Here is a 6,913-nt window from a genome sequence, read left to right on the forward strand (position 1 = left end):
TTAATTGAAGATGAATATAAAATAGGAGATTTAAACCCAAAATGTCAGTAATTATATGCTCTTATTAAAAGACAAAAGTGGTCATATTGAACTTGTAAAATTTACTATTTGTTGATTATAAATAATACATCTCAAAATAAGGAACAAACAGTTGAAAATTAAAGGATGGAAAAGATACCACTTACAATCTTTTTTATTTTAATTGTTTATCTTTATTACTGTTGCACCATTTACACAATTGCATATAATTTCAATGCATTTGTTGTACACATTTTTTTTTGTTTTTTTATTTTTTTTTTCATTTTCTAATGAGTGATGTGTTGGAGTTTGTGACAGGATGGAAGAGAAAACTGGAACTGTGATGAATGCAGACTTTTTTTTCATTTCCACCGACCAGTAAACAGAACCACAGGTGCACCCAACCATGTACATACATTAACTGGTCATGAGAAATCTAGGGAGGCTAAGTAGGATGAAAGAATGTTTGTTACTCCCAAAAAGACCTGGGGAGGAAGAATGGAGTATTGGCATCAAGATACATGTGAACAGGGTAAGCAGGCTGTCTGAAAGTTGGCATTCATCCACAACATTAAAAAAATTTCAAAATAAGAAAGCTGTAAATGAAAAAGAAAACAGAAAATGCTGCCTTCATGAGCATCTGATTGCCTTGGCACAGGCCCTGTGGGCAGAATGAAACGCATCACTCCCAATCCCCTTGCAGAAGACAAGATGTTCAGATCTTACTGGCGGAGTGCATGTAACAGCAGTTCAGGTACAAAAGATGTACTGTACTTTCAGACATTGATCTTTAAAATCCAGGACTGATTGGTAGAGTTGACTGAAAGTATATTAGGTATTTACCCACAAAAATACTATTTGGATTCTCCCAACACCCTCCCTCCCTTGAAAGGACCACATGCTTGTTCTTGGGCAATACGTACCATTATTTCCAATTTGAAACAAGTTAGTATAGGAGAGAGACAGAGAGACAAAAAGACAGAGAAGGAGTCAGAGAGACAGGTTGTTGTTAAGCGGTATTCTTCGTTCCATTGGTTGTCCTTCTTACTCTTTCACTGCTAAGGTTTGATCAGAATTAGCTGCTGGGGTCTCAGCAGGTTTGACCTCGTCTGTGGGGGCTGCAGGGGCTTGGCCTTGGGCATGGAACTGAGTGCTTCCGTGGCTGCCAGGATCTCCATGGAGGATGGGGCAGCCTCAGTGTTGCCGGGTTTTGAGTCTTAAGATGGGGCCCCGTCACTTTTTGTCTCCTGGGCGGCAGGAGCTGCAGGAGCCTGAGGCTTTGTGGGTTCCTCTCCCTTCTTGCTCTTGTCATCCTTGGTGGGGCCAAGGGCTCCGCAACCTAGGTCTCCAAAGCTTTAGGGGCGTTGCCACCTGCAGCTGGCCGGAGGCAGCCGCCGGCTCCTGCTCAGCATCCTTTGGGGGCCCCGGCTTCCACTCAGCTCTCTCCGTCTGCTCCGTCTCTGCCTTCAGAGTGTCTTCCTTGGCCGCCTCTTTGTCTTTCTCACCTTCCTTGTCTTCAGGCTTGTTGGCAGCATCCTAGGCATCCTTCTCCAGCTTCTCCTCCTTGTCCTCCTTCACCTCTGGGGTCTCTGCAGCACCCTGGGTCTCATTGTCCTTCGGGGTTTCCCCTTCTTCTGTCCCAGCTCCTTTGGCCTTCTTGTCTTTGTCCTTAGCCCTCTCATCATTCACCTTGTACCCCTTCTTCTTACTCAACTTATCTCCCAACTTGGAGTTCGGGTCTGGGTGCCTGTGCTGCCCTGGGTCGCTGGCGGAGGCTCTCTCCCCGGCTCTATGGTGGAGACTGGAGCTAGGAGTGAGTTGGAGTGCTGCCGCAGCCGTGGTCTCCACAGACACTACTGCCGCCCACACTTGCAATCCTAATGATTGTTTAATACAAAAAAGCTAATTAAACTATACTAGTATCAAAATAGATAAAACACATAACTAGAGACAAAGAGGGAAACATAAGAAAGGGTCAACCATTTTAATCCTTTCTTAATTTGTGTTTACCTAATATCACAATCTTAAAATATAGAAATAAAATATAGAACTACAAGGAGAAATAGAAAAGCCAATAATCATAGTGGAAAACACAATCACAATTTTCTCAGTAAATGATAGAAGTAGAGAAAAGATCAGTAAACATTTGGAAGATCTGAACAGCATGATTAATAGACTTAATTGACTTAAACTAATTAATAGACTTAAACTAATTGACTTGTAGAAAACAGTACCCAATAACTGCAGAATACCCATTCTTTTCACACACACACTATGCATTGTTAAAAATTGACTATATGCTAAGTCATCAAGGAAACTCAACAAATTTCAAAGGATTTTAATGATCAAAATATGTTCTATAACTACAAATCTATTAAACTTAAAATCACTAACAAAAAAACATAGGAAATCTCCATATATATATGAATTAATAAGTATACTTATTATTTGACTAACTTATGATAATCAAAATATTGTGGAATGCAGCTAGGCCCATTCTCAGAGGGAAATGCAGGGTATTCATTACAAAAGAAGAAAAGATGAAATCAAAAGCTAAACATCTGTCTCATGAAGTTAGCAATAGAACAGTGAAATAAACCTAAATAAAAGAAAAGAAACTGAAAGGTAAGAATAGAAACTGATATAATAGAAAACATACATAAAATGGACAGTATTGACAAGACCAAAAGTTGTTTCATTATAAGAAGCAATGCATTTGAGAAACCTCTCCAAGACACAGATCAAGAAAAAAAGAGAAAAGCCACAAATAATCAATTTAAGTTAGAAATGGAGAACATCAGAAGATATTTTTAAAAATGACAAGACAATATTGTGAAAAAAATCTTAAGAAGATATTGTTGAAACTATAACAAAGTGCTCACCAGTCCTTTTCAAAGTGGTACTGGCAATCCTTGTTAATGTAACAAGACAAGAAAATTAAATGAAAGGTACATAGATTGGGAAGAAAGACATAAAACTGTCTTTGTTCACAAATGACATGATTGTCTATGTAGAAAATCTCAAAGAATCAAAAAAAAACCTGCAACTTAGAAGCAATTACAGCAAGGTTGCAGGATACAACATTAATATACAAAAGTCAATTGCTTTCCTATAAACCAACAATGAACAAGTGGAATTTAAAATTAAAAACACAATATCCTTTACATCAGCACCCCCAAAAATGAAATACTTAGGTATAAATCTAACAAAATATGTTCAAGATTTATACAAGGAAAACTACAAAACTCTAATGAACAAAATCAAAGAACCAAAGTAAATGGAGAGATATTTCATGTTCATTGATAGGAGAACTCAATGGTATCAAAATGTCAGTTCTTCACAACTTAATCTACAGATTCAAGGCAAGCTCATTCAAAATCCCAGCAAGTTATTTTATGGTTATTGACAAACTGATTCTAAAGTTTATGGGAAGAGGCAAAATACCCAGAACAACCAACATGACATTGAAGAATAAAGTTGGAAGACTGATGCTACCCAACCTCAAGACATTATAAAGCTGTAGTAATGAAGACAGTGAGGTACTGACAAAAATAATGTACAAATAGATCAATGGAACAGAATAGAGAGCCTAGAAATACACCCCCATAAATATAGTCAACTGATCTTTGACTAAGGAGAAAAGATAATACAATGGAGCAAAGATAATCTGTTTAAGAAATAAATAGTGCTGGAACAACCAGAGATTCACAAGCAAAAAAACAAACAAAGAAAAAAAGAATCTAGACACAGACCTCTCTTTCCAAAACTTAACTCTAAATGTATCATAGGTCAAAATGTAAAATGCAAACTATGAAACTCCTAGAAAATAGCATAAGAGAAAACCTAGATGACCTTGACTATGGTGATGCCTTTTTTGATGTAACACCAAATGCATGATCCATGAAAGAAATAGTTGACATGCTGGGCTTTACTAAAATTAAAAACTTCTCTGCAAAAGGCAATTCAAAAGAATTGGAAGACAAGCCAAAGATTGGGAGAAAATATTTGCAAAAAATAGAACTGACAAAGGATGGTTGACCAAATATTTTGTTAATGAAAATGTACAAAGAACTCTTAAAACTCAACAATAAGAAAACAACCAGGTTAAAAAATGGGCCAAAGACCTTAACAAACACCTCACCAAAGAAGATATGTAGATAGCAAATAAATATATGAAAAGATGTTCCATATCATATGCCATCAGGGAAATGCAAATTAAGACAAAAATGAAATACTACTACAAATCTTTTGAATGGCCCAAATCTGAAACACTGACAACACCAAACACTGGCAAGGATTTGGAGCAAGAGGAACACACATTTGTTGCTTGTAGGAACACAAAATGGTACAGCCACTTTGGAAGACAGTTTAGCAGTTTCTTACAAATTAAACATACTCTTACCGCACAATCCAGCAGGCATGCTCCTTGGTATTTACCCAATGGAGTGGAAAACTTATGTCCTCACAAAAAAACCTACACATGGATGTTTATAGCAGCTTTATTCATAATTGTCAAAACTTGGAAGCAACCAAGATGTCCTTTGGTAGGTGAATGGATAAACTGTGGTGCATCCAGACAGTGGAATATTATTCAGTGCTGAAAATAAATGAGCTGTTAAGCCATGAAAAGAAATGAGGAAAACTTAAATTCATATTACTAAATGAAAGAGGCAAATCTAAAAAGACTACATACCGTATGATTCCAACTATATGACATTCGGGAAAAGGTAAAACTATAGAGACTATAAAAAGATCAGTGGTTGCCAAGGGGTGAGGGTTGGGGGAGGAATGAATAGGAAGAGTACAGCATATTTTTAGGGCAGTGGAAATACTCTCTATGATACTATAACAATGAATATATATCATTATACATTTGTCCAAACCCATACAGAGTATACAAAAAGTGAACCCTAAAGTAAACTATAGACTTGGATGATTATGATGCGTCAATGTAGGTTCATCCTTGGTAATAGATGTACCATTCTGGTGAGTGATAATGGAAAAGACCATGCATGTGTGGAGGCAGGGGGTATATCAAAAATATCTATACCTTCCTCTACATTTTGTTATGAAACTAAAAATGCTCTAAAAATAAATTATTTAAATATATATAATGAAATGCACAAATCCTAAAAAAATTCAAAGAAATAGGAAAGCAAGAATAGTCCTATAATTATTAAATTTGTTAAATCAGTAAATAAAAATCTTCCTACCAAGAAAACTCCAGATCCAAGTTTTATTGGTGAAGAAATAACTACAAATCTATGCAAGCCCCTTAGAGAATATAAAAATAGCTCATTTTTATGAGACTAGCATGATCTTGATGCCAAAACCTGATAAAACCATTATAAGAAAGGAGAATTATGGACCAATCTCATTCATGAGCATAGGATTCCAGTAATACAAGACTCAGTATTACAAATATATTGGTTCTCCATTGGATTTTCTATAGAGTCAAAGAAATCATATTTAAAACCCCAACATTTTTTTCTGAGGAAACTGACAATCCATTTCTAAAATTATATGGAAATGCAAGTAGCTAAAAATATACAAGCTCTCTTCAAGATAGACAAGATGAGAGAAGTTGCTCCACTAGATAGCAAGATTTATTATAAAGCTACTATAATTAAGAAATATGATATTGGTGACAGTTTGACAAATAGACCAATGGAATAAAAAAGAAAGTCCAGAAATAGATCCATAAATATACAGTCACTTGATTTATGACAACATAACAATGCAATCAGAGGTAAAAGGATAGCCTTTTAAGTAAATGGTGCTGAGTCAGTTGGATATCCTTGTGGGAAAAAGGAAACTTGACTCGTACCTCCTGCCAAGCAAAATATCAATTCCCAGAAGATAAAGGCAAACAGTAACACTTTAGGATATAAGAGAATATCTTCATTACATTGAACTAAGGAAATATTTTTTAAGCAACACACATGCCACAAAGAAAGAAAAATCACCATAAAGGGAAAGTCTTTGAATTGGACTACACTAAAACTAGGAACATTTTTCACCAAAAGATAACATTAAGAAAGTGAAAAGGCAAGCCATAGATTGGAAGAAAATGTTTGTTTTATATCCATAAAACCAATAACAGGCAAGAATATATAAAATACTCTGAGAGCTCTTACTGTCCAAAAGAAAAATGGGCAAGAAACCATAACAGGCACTTCACAAAGAGAATATCTATGTAAGGAAACATACTCAACTTCATTAGTAATTGAGAAAATATGAGTTAAAACCCCAGTGATATGCCACTATGCAATTATCAGAATGTTTAAAAGAAAGAATGATGTCATGGAGTATTTGCAAGAATGTAGAACAATGGGAATTTTTATACATGCTGTTATGAATATAAATTTAGAAAACAGTTTCTCATTATATGCTAAAGTTGAACTTAAATAGAGCCCATCATCCAACAACCCCATTCCCAGATCATATACCCAGTAGTAGTGTATGCATAGCAGCACTATTCAAATTAGCCAAATTTGCAAAGAACCCAAAGTTCACCAACAGAATGGATAAATAATTTGTGGTGCATTCATTCAACAGAATAATACACACCAATAAAAATGACCTATCTACAGCTACATGAAACAACACGGACAGCCCTCACAAATACAATGAGCAGAGAAGCAAGACACAAAAATTGCACACTTTGTGTCTTAGCCTGTTTAGACTACTATAACAGAATACTCTAGACTGAGTGGCTTAAACAAAAAACATTTATTTCTCACAGTTCTGGAGGCCAGGAAGTCCAAGATTAAGTTGCTAGTTGCTAGCGCATTCAGAGTCTGAGTCTCCTCTTCCTGGTCCACAGATGTCTGTCTTCTCACTGTGTCCTCAAATGGAAGAAGAGGTGAAGGAGATGTCTGCCTCTTTTAAAAGG

General features: G+C 35.9%; 1 pseudogene; it reads right to left on the reverse strand.

The window, feature by feature from the left end:
• Positions 1-1,062: 1,062 nt before the first annotated feature.
• LOC132507967 (brain acid soluble protein 1-like) lies at positions 1,063-4,439 on the reverse strand (annotated as a pseudogene).
• Between the last annotated feature and the right edge of the window lie 2,474 nt (positions 4,440-6,913).

This window comes from Lagenorhynchus albirostris, chromosome 17 (assembly GCF_949774975.1).
Source record: "Lagenorhynchus albirostris chromosome 17, mLagAlb1.1, whole genome shotgun sequence".
Taxonomy (NCBI): domain Eukaryota; kingdom Metazoa; phylum Chordata; class Mammalia; order Artiodactyla; family Delphinidae; genus Lagenorhynchus; species Lagenorhynchus albirostris.